This window comes from Marmota flaviventris, chromosome 13, assembly GCF_047511675.1.
Source record: "Marmota flaviventris isolate mMarFla1 chromosome 13, mMarFla1.hap1, whole genome shotgun sequence".
Lineage (NCBI taxonomy): Eukaryota > Metazoa > Chordata > Mammalia > Rodentia > Sciuridae > Marmota > Marmota flaviventris.
Genome location: NC_092510.1, coordinates 36,596,314 through 36,613,154, shown reverse-complemented (window position 1 = coordinate 36,613,154; position 16,841 = coordinate 36,596,314). Strand labels below are relative to the sequence as shown.

General features: G+C 37.9%; 1 protein-coding gene across 1 annotated transcript in view; it reads right to left on the bottom strand.

Annotated features, from left to right (window-relative positions):
• The window catches only part of Kank1 (KN motif and ankyrin repeat domains 1), a 130,437-nt gene extending 115,708 nt beyond the window's left edge, over window positions 1-14,729 (bottom strand). The window contains exon 1 of the mRNA XM_071600589.1: window positions 14,604-14,729. The gene's annotated coding sequence lies outside the window, so the exon portion shown is untranslated. The remainder of the gene's footprint in view (window positions 1-14,603) is intronic.
• Between the last annotated feature and the right edge of the window lie 2,112 nt (window positions 14,730-16,841).

Below are 16,841 nucleotides of genomic sequence, written 5' to 3'. Positions count from 1 at the left end.
CATGACTTATTGAACCTAAAAACCCTAGAAAGACAAAACACCAAACATGTAAGTTCAAAATAATTTTAGATTTTTTAAGAGAGAAAATAATGCATTATTCTTTTAATAATATAATCTAAATACATATTATTCTGTCCTAGAACTAGGAAAAGATAAATAAGCTGATGACTAGTGTAAGAACTGTTTACAGTAAAGAAATACTAAATGTCCAAATGATAGATCTCTACATATTTCAAGTACTGGAAAAAAATGGGTCACGGTGGAAGCTATCTAAGCAAGATCCATTTTGAAAGGATGAAAAAGCATCAAGAGAAATTACACTAGATCTCCAAGGCTTATAAGTCATAAAAATATTTTATCAGTATACTCTGTATGACTTCACAGATAAAACAATAAGAAGAAATTAATTTACTAAAAGTTCTAAGTAAAACTCAAGTTAGTTTATTCCAGGATGATCAATCTGTATTTAGATATTGAATAAAACATCCCAATGTAAACATGTTAAGGAATACCTATAACTAATCTAAAATTCTTTATTTCCTTAAAGTACAGAATGGGCTAAAAAAAAAAAAAATGAGTGTTTAAAAAAACATTCATGAAAGGTCATTATAGGAATGTTAAGGATGCTTGGATGTTAATACTAGCCTTTCACTGTAAAGGTATATTTTCACAAAAACAAGCCATTCCATTGCATTTATAATCAAAGTACAAGGCTTTCCTCTTTCCTTGTGCATTGATTTTTAAAAATCTGCCTTAAGTGATCTGACTGAAATGGCTTTACATCAACATGACTTACTACCTAGAAATGTCAAGACCCAAGTTTCAGACCTGCTGCACCCATGTTCTCAGGGATGGACTGATGAAAGATAAAAGATAAAAAGATACCCCAGGTACAACGTTCGCACCTAGCACCCAGACATGGTTTATAAACATTGCTGCCCAATAAAGGGCCCAAGACTCCTAGGAGTAGTAGTAGGTGCTAAGGGCAGGGCAAGGAAAATACAAGACAAGGCTAGAACATGTGGAAAGGCCTCAAAGTAAGGAAGTGCTTGAAAAAGGGTAGGAACACATCAGAAGGGCTTCAGAGCTCGCCTGGAGGAGCTTCCAATGGCCAAAGCTGAAACAATCAAGCAAGAAAATGATACTATTGGTTATAAACTCATAGCATAAAATAACTACCTACAAGTTCGCAACAATGTAAGTAAATGCATGATGGACAGATGAAAAAGGAAAGCTCTTCCTTACAGAAGAATTAAAATTAACAAATGTATAAGGAAAGAGGCAGATATAAATCACTGTTGGGCAAACAGCATTGTGATAATTATTGTAGGGAATAAACAGTCTAATGGATGATAAATCCCATAGGTGATAGTTTGAGGAGAGATAGGATATTTGCACAGAATTAAAAAGTATCTTTCCAAAGTTATTAATTAATTACATAGGGAATAGTTGTCACTTTAGTGAGAAGAAATCCAGGAGACCCTATCTGAATCAAGTGACAAGGTTACAAAGCACCACTAACAACAAAAATGGACATCTAGCAACCCGTTTTACGAAGCTGTGGAAAAGATACAACATCACCTTTGTGGTATTCTTATCAAAACACGAACCCCAAAGTCAACATTAGGAAACATCAGACAACCCTAAATCTAGAGCCATACCACAAAATAACTAACCAGTACTGTTCAAAAGTATAGAGACCCTGAAAGAGAAGAAATGACTGAGAAACTGACACAAATTGTCAGGGTTTAATGAGTCGGAAGGCCTAAATGCAATGTGGACTGGATCCAGGAACAGGAGAGGAGTGGTAGCAAAAGACCAGATGTAAGGCTCAATTAGTATGACGTTTAGAAACAGCATGATTTTGGTAATTGTACTATGGTTATATAAATGTTAACATAAGGGAAACTGGGTGGTATACCTGTGAACTCTGTACTAACTTTCAAACTTTTCTCTAACAGTCTTTCAAAATAAAAAAAAATGTGAAAACCTGATGGAGAAAGAAAGCAAGTACTATTACTCTTGCCCGTCACTTCCATTTTGCTTTCTTTTCTTGGGCACTGTACAAAAAAGTATCTTTCTTATTTTAACTTTGTTAACTATGAATAACCATACGAAGAATTGAGACTCACAGTGACCCTGCTAAGAAATGAGCGTGCTCTACCCTGAGTGCAGCTGAACTTTTCAGCTAGCCCTGAACAAAACAAAGTCTATCTTCAAAACATGTAGACACATTCTCTATCTGGTCTTTCTTAGATGGTGCCAGTGAAGGGAACACTCGGTGCTCAGAGAATCTGTCAACAAGCAAAAGATTTGTTGGCATAAAATCCAAAACTATTTAAGAGTGACTGCCAGCAATGGGTGGAGGGATAATGAAAGAAGAAGTGGTGTGGGGTGTATGAAAGGCAAGAAGGAAAAGGAGCCCAAAAAGCACATACGTGCCGACAGTTGCTTCTTCACCTAACAATGTGAAGTTAGACCAACATGCATTTAAAAATACCCTGTTTACACAGCTTGTCCACATGCCCGAAAGGATTTCATTGAATACATTCGACTTAATTATATATGTTACCACACTGCATGGAAATAAGGAGTTAGGCATACCTTTCTTTTTTCCAAGCACTTAAAGACTCAACGTAATGCTCTTAAGATATGACTACAAGTAAACATGCACTTTAAAAAGGCAAGGGGAAAAAAAGATCTCTTACTGTTCATCAAAAGGTAATACATGGTACCATGAACTATTATTATTCAGCCTTAAAAAGGAATGAGATTCTGACATGTTACAACATGGATGAACCATGAAGCCATTGTGCTAAGTAAAGTAAGCCAGTCACAAAAAGATAAATATTGTATGATTCTAGTTATGTGAGTACCTCAAGTTGTCAAAATCATAGGAACAGAAAGTAGAATGGCTCCCACAGGAGAGGGGAATGATAAGTAGTGTAGCACTTTTTTTTTTGAAGATGAAAGTTTTGAGATTGGTTGCACAATAGTGTGGTCTTAACCTCACTGAACTGTTTGTGGAAAAAATGGCTAAGCTGGTTAATCTTCTGATATGTATATTTTAACACAAATTCTGAAAAAAAATTTTTGTTATTGTTTCGGGTTTGTGTGTGTGTGTGTGTGTGTGTGTATGTGTTGCTGGGGATTGAACCCATATTCTAGGCAAATGCTCTACCACTAAGCCATCCCTCCACCCCTTGGAAAAAAACTGAAAGGCAATATGTGCACTTTTTTGCCTTAGGTATTCTTAATACCTTAAAGACATATTCACACAGGTATACACTGGTATAAGGTATAAGAATAAATTGTTCTATTGTTTATAGTAGAAAAAACTAAAAATACTAAATGTCAATTAAAAAGCATAGTGCCTCGGAACAATAGGATATTCTGTAGCATTTAAGAGAAATAAGTTTAGATGCATTGCTGAAAAGACAGAAAATGTAGGGAAGGATGTAATGTCAAACCTAACAGGGGTCATTCCAAAGAATGTTTGGAGGAATAGTAAAGTTCTTACCCTAATTTTTAAAATAACCAATAGAAATTATTATTTTGTATATGTGCATGTGGTTCCGGTAGGCAAACCCCAGGACCTCATACATGTCTACCACTCAGCTACACTCCCAGAAATAGCAATTATTTTTTAGAAAGTGAAAATTGTAGGCAGCTGTATTTTCACCCACTGGGCATGAACAATCTGAAAAGAAAATCAAGAAAACAAGTCTATTTATTTTTTTATGAATGAAATATCTAAGAAAAATGTCATGGAGAATAAAGAATTGTTCCTGAAAATTACAAATTGTGGATAGAAATTAAGACCTAAACAATGGAAAAATATCTCATGTTCATAAATCAGAAGCCTTAGAATTGTTAAGAAGGCAACACTATCCCAAATCATCTGCACACTCAATGCACTCCCTATCCAAATTCCAACAGCCCTTTTCACAGAAATAGCAAAACTGATCTTTAATTCACATGGAACTGCAAGTAATCCAAATAATCAAAGCAATGCTGGATAAAAAGAGCAAACTGGAGTCTTTGCACTTGCAAATATCAAAACTTACTACAAAGCTGCAGTGATCAAAACAACATGGCACTGGCATAAGGACAGACCAATGGACCATGGAATAGAATAGAATGTCCAGAAATAAAATGTAAAAATGGGCAAAGGACTTGAACAGACAGTTCTCCAAAGAAAACATACAAATGGTCAGTAAGCTCTTGAAAAGATGGTCTCCCTTATATTGTCAATTGGTTATAAATTAAGGTGCAGAGGCCATTTATTGAGGGAAAATAACATCTTTAACAAATGGTGCTGGAAAAACTTGAAATCCACATGCAAAAGATTGAAGTTGGACCTATCCCCCAGAGAATATGAAAAACTAACTTGGAATTAATAACTTAAATATAAAAAAATAAAACTCTTAGCAGGAAACAGGGGTAAAACTTCATAACTTTAGGCAATGAATACCAAAAAGTATGAGCAACAAAAGAAAACATCACTTTTTTGAACTTCATCAAAATAAAAAACTTTTGTGCACCACAGGTCATCAAAAAAAGTGAAAAAGAAAAACCTTAAAAACGGGAGAAAATATTTTTTTTAATTTTTTATTGTTGGTTGTTCAAAACATTACAAATTTCTTGACATATCATATTCCACACTTTGATTCAAGTGGGTTATGAACTCCCACCTTCACCCCATACACAGATTGCAGAATCACATCAGTTACACATCCATTGATTTACATATTGCCATACTAGTGTCTGTTGTGCTCCGCTGCCTTTCCCATCCTCCCCCCTCCCCACCTCTCCCCTCCCCTCCCCTCCTCTCTCTCTACCCCCTCCACTGTATAACCCTGAGGGTCTCCTTCCATTTCCATGCAATTTCCCTTCTCTCTCCCTTTCCCTCCCACCTCTCATCCCTGTTAAATGTTAATCTTCTTCTCCTGCTCTTCGGGAGAAAATATTTTCAAATCACCTGTTAAAAGGCCAGTATCCAAAATATAAGTACTACAACTCAACCATAAAGAGGCAAACAATCCAATGTAAAAATGGGCAAAGGACTTGAACAGACAGTTCTCCAAAGAAAACATACAAATGGTCAGTAAGCTCTTGAAAAGATGGTCAATAATTATTAGTCACTAGGGAAATACAAATCAAAATCACAGTGAAGTACTACTAAATAGTCACAAAGTTGTTTATAGCAAGATTTTTTTTTTTTTTTTTTTTTTTTTAAGGAAAATAAGTCTGGGCAAGGATATGCAGCAATTGCAATCTTATGATTTGGCTGCCATGTAAAAGTGTCAGTTTTTCACAGCTGAACAGAATTATCATAGGACCCTGTACACCTCTAGATCTATACTAAAAACAACCAAAAATAAGGCAAAAATGCCCAATATCCATTAGTCAGAACAGACAAAAGTTGAGGAAAAAACCCCAGATGTCCATTTAAAAAATTAATGAATAAACAAATTGTGGTATATCTATACAATGGATACTATCCGAACCACGCCCCCCCCCCCAAAAAAAAAGGTTGATTGATCCTACAACATAGACAAACCTTAAAAACACACAATATAAATGAAGCCGGGCAAAAAAGGTCACATGTTATAAGACACCATTTACACACGATATCCCAAATTTTCAAATTCATGGAAAATAAAAGCAGATTCATGATTGTTCTGGGGCTGGGAGAGGAGGGTATGGGGTTACTACTTAATGAGCACAGGGTTTTCTTTCATGGTGAAAATACTTTGAAACTACTCAGAGGTGGCAGCTACATGATATTGTGAATATGCCACTAAATTTTTAATTTTTAAATGGTTTTTATGTTACATAAATTTCACCTTATTGGGCTGGGGTTCAGTGGTAGAGTGTGTGCCTTGCACGTGTGAGGCACTGTGTTCGATCCTCAGCACCACATAAATATAAAGATATTGTGTCCATCTACAACTTAAAAAAATTTTTTTAAATTTCACCTAACAATTTTTTAAAAATGTCTAGACAAGAACAAAGTACCAATTCTATGTTGTTACTTTATAAGGAACAAGTAGGGCAGAAAAAACAGATGGATGAGCATCTTCTGCATCTAGTTGCAGGCACTCTGGATGAAGGACTGTTAGCAGGAGAAAAGGAGACAAACTCAAAAACCAGGGATTGTGAATCATCACTGGCCCCAAAGCAGCAAAATGATACTGCCTGAGGAACAACACCTAGCTCAGCTTAGTCAGAAGGCTGGGACCTGGTCAACCCAGGCTGCCTTTTGTTTCTTTTCTGTCCACGCCTAATCTAGAGGGATGCATATTCAAGGAGTTCTTGTACGCTCCTTTGCAGGTGAAGAAACTGAACCCTAGCTGCATCCAAAGCCTGTGCACCAGACCACAGGTGGGAACTCAGGAAATAATCAGTGGTTTGCTATAAAAGCTTCTTGTCACCCTTTCATCAAGCTCTGGAAGTCACCATTTCCCCTATTCTCTTATCCTAACTCTTCTCATGAGTACCTTATACAGAAGCACACCTTAAAGAGCAGCAGGATCACGCTGCAAATGCTGCAGCTTATTCCTGGGATTGTAGTTCTACTGGCTTGTTGGATCTGGGGCTGGGGAGTGCCTGCAAAGGCATTAGGCCTTCCCATAGGAATCACCCCACAAAAAGCATTTCATTTTAGCCTTCTGTTTTCTGAGTCATGTAAATTAATTCTTAGTTAACCATATAGTTTGTTCTGGTTATTTCAGTGGGATCATTAAAAACAAGGACTTCAATTTCAGAGGGCAGCTTTTCAAAACAACTTAAAATCCAATTGTTTCTGTAACAAGAAAGGACGAAGTGAACATTTTATGTCTTCATTTTTTTTTTTCAATTACTTTCATTGGAATAGGCTATCAATAATTCAAAGTGGCTAAATCAAAAAGGATTTAATTTATATGTCACAGAAAAATGGAAGAGAAAGGTCAGGGAATGTGAACTCTCCAGATTTTTATGTTCAGTTTTTAAAAAATTTTCCTCATTTTAAAATTACTAGAGATATCACTCTCCTGGCATGCACTAAGCTTGGGTTCAACCTCTAGTTTCTCAAAAAGAAAATTAATGCTATTTTTAAAAATTCTAGAAACAGTTGAAACCTCCATTCAACATTCAAAAAAAATGTCTATAGTTGTAGAACTGCAATTAGGGAATGAAAAAAATATGAATTCTCTATTTCATTTATCAATCCAAGATATTTCACAATAAAAATTAAACAATCTTGACCTTATTAACAATTTAAGATTTCAGAGTATTTCTAGTTCACTTTAATCCTTAGAAGGGCTGGTTCCCATATTGAAGTCAAGAACTCTATGTTAAGGTGGAGGATTTAGAGACTTACAAAGTCAAAAAGAAATCATAACTCCTACATTTTTAATCATCCATCCTCCTGGTCGATGATTTACCCCATAATTTCCACCAGAAAATGAAAAAAGTTTTGAAGAACGAGTTATTCTCAATGTAAATCTCCAACCAGCCTCTGTCAATCATGTTAGCTTTTACCCCTAGTTAGCCTTTCTCCACCTCCTGCCTGAAAACTACACTACTATTTAATTGCTTTGTGACTTCACATTTTATTAAGAGGCAGAAAAACATAAAGAGCTAAAACAAGGAGATAAGCTCATTGCCGTAAATTGTCCCCTTATGCAATGAAACTTGCCTCTCAAGTGTAATAAGATGGGCACTGTGAAAAACCCAACAAGTGCAATTCTGCATAAGCCCACAGCCCCCATCACTTACAGCCAACCTTATAGTTTTCTGGGCTGCAGTGCCATAGATCAGAGCCCAGGGCAGTCAACTGCACACTTTCTAAAGCCACTGTGAAGGGCACAGCCAGGGAGTCACTTCATGCTCTATCCTCATCCACCCCAAACTTCTCTTCTTGTGGGGCAAGAAAAACAGAAGAAAATCACAGGGAGCAGAGTTATGGATAATTTTATAACCTGACAGCACCCTATCTCCCATCCCATTTCCTGGGAAATCAAACTACTTGTAATAACCCAGGGAGAACACTGTAGTTAAATGTTTGCCCTCATGAACTTAGAAGAATTCACTCCTCTCCTACTTGCTGGCTTCCCATCCAAGTCCCCAGTTCTTCCTCTGCAGTGAGACAGAAATCGTTATCAGATTATGCCACATTCCAGAATGTGCCTGAGCCTCAGCCTTCTGGAAGACCATATCCAATGAGTTGCAGAAACTAAATGGGGTTTGGTGTTTTAAAGCCCTGGGAAAACATGAAATGGTGACTTCTGCCAGCCAAGAAACAAAGGCTTCAAGTGTTTTCAAAACAGCCCATTGATGTGTATAAGAAAGTGGGTTTATGACACTGTTCAAAAAACCAGGCAAGTATAGAGATAGGAGAGTGTGTGTGGAGGTCCTACATATCCATCAACATGAAAAAAAGGTCTGGAAGGGTACACAATAAACTCAGCAGTGGTAATGTTGTGCGAGCAGTCAGAAGATAAGATACTATAGTACATTTTTCCTGTATACTTGTTTTACTGTTTGAATATGTGACAATGAGCCTGTATTACTTTTGTCATTAATCTTAATTTTAAAAGAGTTAAGACAAAAAAGAATCATGAGCAACATTTTCCAAACCAAAAATCCAGAACACATGGTCTGCTGAGTCAATTTGTCCCACATCTAGTGACAAGAGGCAGTTTAGGGAAAGTCCTTTAGTCATTGAAATGTTAAAGTTTCCCATTTTTTTTTTTTTTTAAGAGAGAGAGAGAGAAGAGAGAGAATTCTTTTTAATATTTATTTTTTCAGTTTTTGGTGGACACACATCTTTATTTTATTTTATGTGGTGCTGAGGATCGAACCTAGCGCCCCGCGCATGCCAGGCAAGCTCATTACCGCTTGAGCCACATCCCCAGCCCCAAAAGTTTCCCATAATGATTTTTTAAATGGCAGACAGAATTATCTAAAACAAGACTCTAAAATATCTATCAGGTTTAGCAGCATTGGACATTGAAATAATGGCACAAGCCCCTAAGTCAGTGACATTGTTTTCCTTCCTCTTAGAAGGTAGGCCCTGGCAGAGGACCCCAGAATCATCTTTCCTGGCACTGCACCATGAGGAGCATGCTCATGAGAAGTTTGACTCAAGTCTATGAACAGCTTCTGCCTTTTACTTTTAGCATAGAAGACTGCCCAGGGAGAGAAAAACAAACAAAATAAACAAAAATAAAAATCACCATCCTCAAGGATGTAACCTGAGTGGGGGGTCTTTTAAAAGAAATAACAAAAATTGCAACTGGCTACTCATTTGGGGGGAAAAGGCAATTTTGATTCCTATCTCAAATCCTATCTCCAGCTAAAATTCATACAGATGAAATGCTCAAAAATGTGAAACAAAATAATTAACCGCCGTGGAGTCTTAGGAGGGGATGTGCTACTGGTTCATTCCTTCTGTCAGTGCCGAGCCCCAGGATGCCTTACCATGGCATGGTCCCTACTGCTCTGGAGTTACAGGCTGGAGGGGGAAGCAGGAGAAAAGACATTATGATAGAGAATACCACAGTGAATGACTAGAGTTGGCTAGGATGACATTCACTCTGAGGTGAAACTTATGCTACAGCCTATAAGATGATGAATCTGACAACAGCTAAGTGCCGATGTGCACTTGTGTGCACAGGGTAGTTTTCCAAGAGATCTCCAAGAATTAACCTACTTAATCCTCCCAACAAATTCTGAGATAGGTACTATTATGATGATGATTCCAATTTTACAGGTGAAGAACAGGTAAAGAAATTTGCTCAAGGGCACAGGGCTAGTGAATTGGGAAGCAAGTGACCCCAAGAAGCATGCTTGGATCCTCACTCCTGCCTAAGGAGTTAGCTACAAGAAACGTGTATGAGCACCCACAAGTGTGGGTGCACGTGCACTTACATGTTCCAAGCAAAAGAAGAGCACCTACAGAATCATAAGGCAGGAAAGAGGTTGGTGTGTTCCCTGACCTGAGAGGGGGCCAGAGGACTGCAGCAGGGTGTTCAAGGGTGAGTGACAAGAGGTGGAGTTGGAAACAGGCATGGCCGGATGCTGCTGGGCCTTTAGGCCATGGTGAGAATGCCAGGACTAGGCTCAGACAGGGGTATGCCAAGAGGCAATCATACCTCAAAAAGACTACTCTGCTGTGTGCAGAGACGCTGGGGTGCAGGTTCCAAGGCCTTTTACTTCCTAGTTAATTTACATGGGCATCATAAAGGAAAAGACTTGACTGCCTGAAATTTAAAATTTATAGACATTCAAAAGCACTATACATGATTCAAAGCCAAAAGTTAATGATTTTTAAAGATATTTTTACATAAAAACACTCTTGTAAATTTGAAACAAAAATAGAAAACAGGCCTCCAGAGAAATGGGCAAAGGGCATGAGTAGAAAATTCACTGCAGAGGAAATATAAATGGCACATGAAAAGAGTCCATCTGTCCAGAAAACTCCATAAGGATTTCTTATTTTTAATCCCACCATCTAATGTAAAGAAAGGAATGGGAATGGGAAAAAGAGACCTCTTGTATATTGCTGGGAAGACTATAAATTTATTTAAGACTTCCAAGTTATCTATATTAAAACCTCTTTCTTGATTATGAGAAAAAAACTAATATCTTCAAAAATAATTAGAAGGATATGCATTAATGCACATATCCAAAGAGAAATTTGTTAAATACACTAAATTCCTAAAATAAAAATTTCAACAACTTTTAATAATTATACACTAGTAACTACTAACATTGATAGGTTTATAGCTTATCAGTTGACAAAAGCACATTGTATTTTTTGTATTTAAAAATCTTATTTAAGCATACACATGTATAAAAATCTCTGGAAGGGTGTTAACAGAGGTGATTTGATGGTGGTATGATTACTCATTAAAAAAATTTTTTTTTGTAGTTGTAGATGGACAGAATGCCTTTTTTTTTTTTTTTTTTTGTGGTGCTGAGGATCGAACCCAGTGCCTCACACATGTGAGGCAAGTGCTCTGCCACTGAGCTACAGCCCCAGCCCTAATTACTCATTTTTAATAGGTCTTTTTTATTTCTCAATTTATCTTTAATTTTCTACTATTGGTATACTTTGCCTATAATAAGCAAAGTCTCTAAACAAAATATATTTAGATCATTATAAAATAGAGGCACACTAAACTACCTAGTAAAGACAGTTATGGAGAGGAGGCTAAGTATACAATGGAGTTGTATCAGAAAATGTAATGGTAGAAGGGATTTGGAAAACATTTACGGAGTTCAACTTCTCATTTCACTGCTCGGGAAACCGCTACCATCTTTTTATTTTGCTGACCTGACTAAAAAGCACAGCCCTCAATAAAGGCTTTTAGAAACAAACATGAGAGCTATTACTCTTTGTTTCTCCACTGATTATGAAGCCATGTTCCCATGGTACCTAACTCCTGAGCAAAACCTATCCCAGGACAGGTGCACAGCCTGACAGCTGCCTTGGTGTTTGGAAACGAGGATTTTTGTGGGGCTGGGGATGCAGCCCAGTGGAAGGACACTTGGCCTGGCATACACAAAGCCCTGTGTTCAATCCCTAGCATGCATGCAAATGCACAGAGACACACATACCAAGTGTGTTACAGCATAATGTCACTTCTCATTCCATAGGCAACTAGATAATTCTGCTTTCCTAAAACTGATCCTATACCTTTCTCGAGCTGAGCTCATGAAGAAACATCCTGAAAACTGGAAACATCTAGCAAGCACACCCTCAACACCCCTAAGTGAAGCTGCTTGTTTACAGAATCTGCAGAGTGGGACCCCAGAGTTGTGTGGATCCTACCTCCTTCCCAGCAGGGGCCTTTGACAGCTGTTTCTCCTTTCCTGGCCCACATCCCACAACAGATATTGCAAAGAGCTACTCTTTCTCCAATCTAACACCCAAAACCTACCACTGCTATTCCCCACAAATACTTTCTTTATTCAGGAGTTTTATTCAGGCCATCAGGCTTTCACCCTTGAAATGTTCCCTTCTACTTCAGAGCACTTGAGTCTAGATCCTTCATCTCTTCCTTTCCTGTTGGCTTAGAAGAAGTATCCTTCGTCTCTCAAAAATGGATTTTGAGTGTTCCCAACAAAGAAATGATAAATGAGTTGGGAGCAGTGGCACAAGCCTGTAATCTTAGCAACTCAGGAAACTGGGGCAGGAAGATCCAAGTTCAAAGCCAGCTCCAGCAATTTATTGAGGCCCTAAGTAACTTAGTGAGACCCTGTCTCAAAATAAAATATAAAAAAGGACTAGGGATGTGACTCAGTGGTTAAGCATGCCTGGGTGCAATCCCTGGCACCAAAAAAAAAAAAAAAAAAGGAAATGAAGAAATGATAAATATTTACTTATTTATATATAAATATTTACTTTTTATATATACATAGATTGAAATGTCACTATACCCCAAAAATATATGCGTTTGTGTGTCAATTTTTAAAAAATTAAGCTCCCTTCCTTTGATCCTCCCCTTACCCCTGAGGGCACTGAAGTCCTAGCTCCCTGCAATCTTTCCCCTGTCTTTATGACTTCTTCCCCCTCTCTCCACTGGATTCCTCCCTTTTAACAAGACCAATTTCCTTGTCCCAACCCTGCTGCTGGTGGCATTTCCCTCTGCTCCCTCTAATCCATTGATTCTCAAGCCCTGGATATCCACCTACCACTCCTCAGTTTATCATTATTACGTGAAGCATCATGAGGGAGGAGTCACAGTCACAAAGCCAGCAGTACATTCCTGCTCTGCCATTCACCGTTTCCATGACCTTCCATGAGCAAGCCACTTAGTTCTCCATGTCAATTTCCTCCTCTGTAAAACCAGGTTAATAACATCTGCTCCACCTTCGTTAAAGGTATGTTGTAAGGATCAAATGAAATCATTTGTGAGAAAGTGCTCCAGGAGCCATAAAGCTCTTTAACACCCTAGTTACTCCTGCTATTGCTCTTTTTCATTATCCTTGACTTCTGTGCATCATGTGAGGCAGAAATGGTTATCTGTCATCTGCAGGCTGGTCACATGGTAACAGTTACAATACTACAGGGTCAGCACCTTAGTTTCTTCTGAGTTACTAATTTGGTAATAATCATATTTCACTCAAAGCAAATATTACCTTTGGGTTTTTTTTTTTTTAATTATATGAGCATGGACTTTGAAAGACAACAGAAACGGCCAACAATTACTGAGTAGGTACAAGAGTCAAGCAATTTACAAGAGGTTTTACTGTTACCTGTTTCCATCTTAATGATGAAGAAAATGAGGCAGAGCAGCACAGCCCTGATTTGAACCCAGGTGTCTACTTTAAAGCCTACACCCTTACCCACCATTCCACAGGGACAAATGGACTCTAGATGGGGAGAGAGAGAGAGACCAGTGAGGAAGTCATGGCCTCTAAAGTCCTAGAGGCTGGAATTAATATGGGCCCAAACAGGAACACTCGGGATCTTTAAAAAAAAAAATCAACATCATTATTTAAATTGCTAACAATAAATGTCACTGAGGTACTTCAGTATACCGTCGCTAAGAAAATACACTGGCGCGACCTTCTGAGAAAACAATTAGCAGAGTACATCAAATCCTGGGTGCTAGATTCCTGCTGACAGGGCAATGTGCTGGAGGTAGCAATGTATCCTAGGAAAATAATAGTGGATGTGTAATATGAATGCTCACAGCAACCTTGTTTCTACAAGTAAGTAAAGAGAAACAGTGTAAATGTCCAACAAAAAAACAGGATAGAGAAACCACTGTCCACCTATATGACTGACCATTAGGCAGTCATATAAAATAATGATGTAGAAAAAGGATCAGGCATTTTATTTAGGAAAAGAAGAGTGTGGGAAAGCCCTTAGTATGGGCTTTAGTATCTGACTAGGTCAAGTTCTGAGGGAGTCTGTCAGCTATGTGAGCATGGAAAAGTCATTGAATTTCTGAGTCTCAACTTTCTTACATGCAAATGCAAATAGAAGTACCAACCTCACAGGTTGAGAGAATTTATAAATTAACGCACATCAAGTGCTTTTGCACAGGGCAAAAAAAAAAAAAGTGATGTTAATCATTTGCAAAAAGCTAGTAAATTAACACCCACACTCCAAAATCTAGGAAAATATGCAGTGAAATTTTAACACTAATTATCTCTGGAATTGGAATAGCACATCATTCTCTTTTAAACTCACTGTGGTTTTTAGATTTTCTTTACTTCAATAAAGTCAGCAATATATTAATGTTTAAGTATCTCCATATTTCCTAAGTAGCTTTAATAAATACTCCTTTAGATCTATTAAGTTTTTCTAGTATAATCCAGCCTATGCATATTGTGTTTATGGAAATGGAGTCCTTTCACTGATTTAATCTAAGGAGTAATACATTTCACTTCATTCTTCAGAGTCAAACAGTCTGCTCATATTTCATCCTATAAAAGTCTTTTCTGCACTTCCACATCTACAGATTAAGATCACTCTGAATGGATTATTAGAACATAAAAGGCAGGGAAAAAGAATGGATTCACGTCTTTAAAAAGAGCAAAGTTAAAAGAGACTAACATGACAACTTCATGATAGTTATAGGGTAAAATATATATCTTACCTTAATTATGTAAGGTCAGAAATGACTGCAGTAAATCTCTCAACTCCATGCACAACTTCCTAGTGTGGTCAGAAGATGAAAGTTATTCAGTAAATCAGCAGTCCATCTAGTATGGTGACCATCATTCTGGAAAGAAAAAGAATCTCATTGAGGGGAATGTGATGGAGTCGTGCTCCTTTCTAGACACGAGACCCACAAGAAAGGGGAAATCAATTATTAGAGGCAACTATACATTTTAGAAATCAAAACACTCTTCTGCTAGGTCAGGATAAAAGAGAACCAAGGATATCATGCAAACACTAGTTTATAGCTTTAGGTAAAACTCGTTGCTCACTGTTGTGACTCATCATAGTTTTAAAGAAAAGGGCTTGATCCCTCACAGACCTTCCACTTCACTTCTGTTACCATTCTCTTCCTCTGCGTATTTACTAACATACACATAACTCAGGCCGTGTGTTCCACCTGGTTTTTACTTTTCTATCATTTTAGACCGAGACCACTCCATCATAAACACTAAGCGGCAGTTCCCCGGGATTTAAACCTTGAGACTGTTTAAGTCATTTCTTTTGATCATTCCCATTCCAAGATAAGCCCATCACTTTTTCTGGAATGTTCTTGACACCTGTACCCCCTCTGTAACCAAATTGTCTGCCATACCCCACCTATTACAACATTTTAGGAGCCCTTGACCTGTCAACTCTCCCTTGCAAGCAATTGCCTTCATACCACTACACCCTCTGGGTTCAGCAGTTTCAGTTTTCTCCATCCTCATACCCCTAGGCATGAATCCTGCTCCAGATGTTTTGCACAACTTACAGAATTTATGTCTGCTCAACTCAGAATCCAGTTTTGTTAAATATAAAATTACATTATTTATCCCTAGGGTTGCTGTAAGAATAAGATACGACCTTGTACGCTGCAGATCTCACAGTAGATATTCACCAACCTTAGTGACTCCTGTCCCCCCAGCCAGGAGTCCACCAATTCACATCATGCTCAGTGAAATAAGCCAGAATGAGTCAAGGGTCAATATTTTTTTCATATGCAGAAACTGGACCAAAATAAGGGGGGAAGGAGGGAGAGAATCCATGAAAATAGAAGGGATATCAGTGACTCAGAGAAAGGGTATTAACAGGGAGGGAGGAGGGATCGGGAAAGAGGAACCGTGGAATGAAACTGACCAAAATATGCAATGAGCATCTATAATATACCATGGTGAATTTCACTTGTTTGTGTATCTATGAAGCACTAATTTACAAAAATTACAAATAAATGAAGACCAGTAGGGGAAATGGAACAGGAAAGGGGAAAACAAAAGTAAGAGGGACTGAAGTGGAACAAATTATATCCCGTGTTTGTATGATTGTGTCAAAATGAAACCCAATATTATGGAGAACTATAATGCACTAATAGAAAAAGAATCCTACCGACTATAAAGTTCTCTGGCCTTATAACTCTCAGACCCAATGTGTTTTGTTTTTGTTTTTTGTAGTTGTAGATGGACAGAATGCCTTCACTTTTATGTGGTGCTAAGGATTGAACCAGTGCCTCACTCGTGCTACACAAGTGGAGTTACAGCCCCAGCGCCCAATGTTCTCTTATATCCACGATATGACTTTCTCTTCTATCAAATATAAACTCCTCTGCTGACTTTCAGCTCCTTCACGATCCTGTCATTCCCTCAAGACACACTTTATATCCCTTTTGTCGAGGATCGTGAGCCCAGCCATGCCCACCATCCACACGATGTAATCCTCAGGCACCCCCTAAGCAGTACTGTCCACTGTTTCATGTGTGTTGAGCATCGCTGTCCCCTCTGGAAAGGCTGCTCTGATTATTTTTTAAGTTCAGCTTTTCACTTCCAAGTGAACGATATCCATGTTTTTAACAAAACAATTTTATTCTCTGGATCAGCTCTGCCGATGCCTCTTGCAACCGACACGCCATTGTGCCTTAGACTTTTATCAGAAAAGATTTTTTAAAGTTTCCACAATGAAGAAATGACAAAAGCTTGAGAAGACAGACACAGTTCACCTGACTCAAACATTATACAATGTATACATGTTTTGAAACTTCACATTGCCCCATCGATTTCTATGTTTTATTTACCAGTTAAAATATTTTCTTATAGATTCTTTTAATAATACCATCATTTCTATTTGTGTAGAGAGAATCACAGAAAGATCTGGTCCCATCATCAATGGATAGACCCTTCACAGATAATCTGAGAACCTCCTC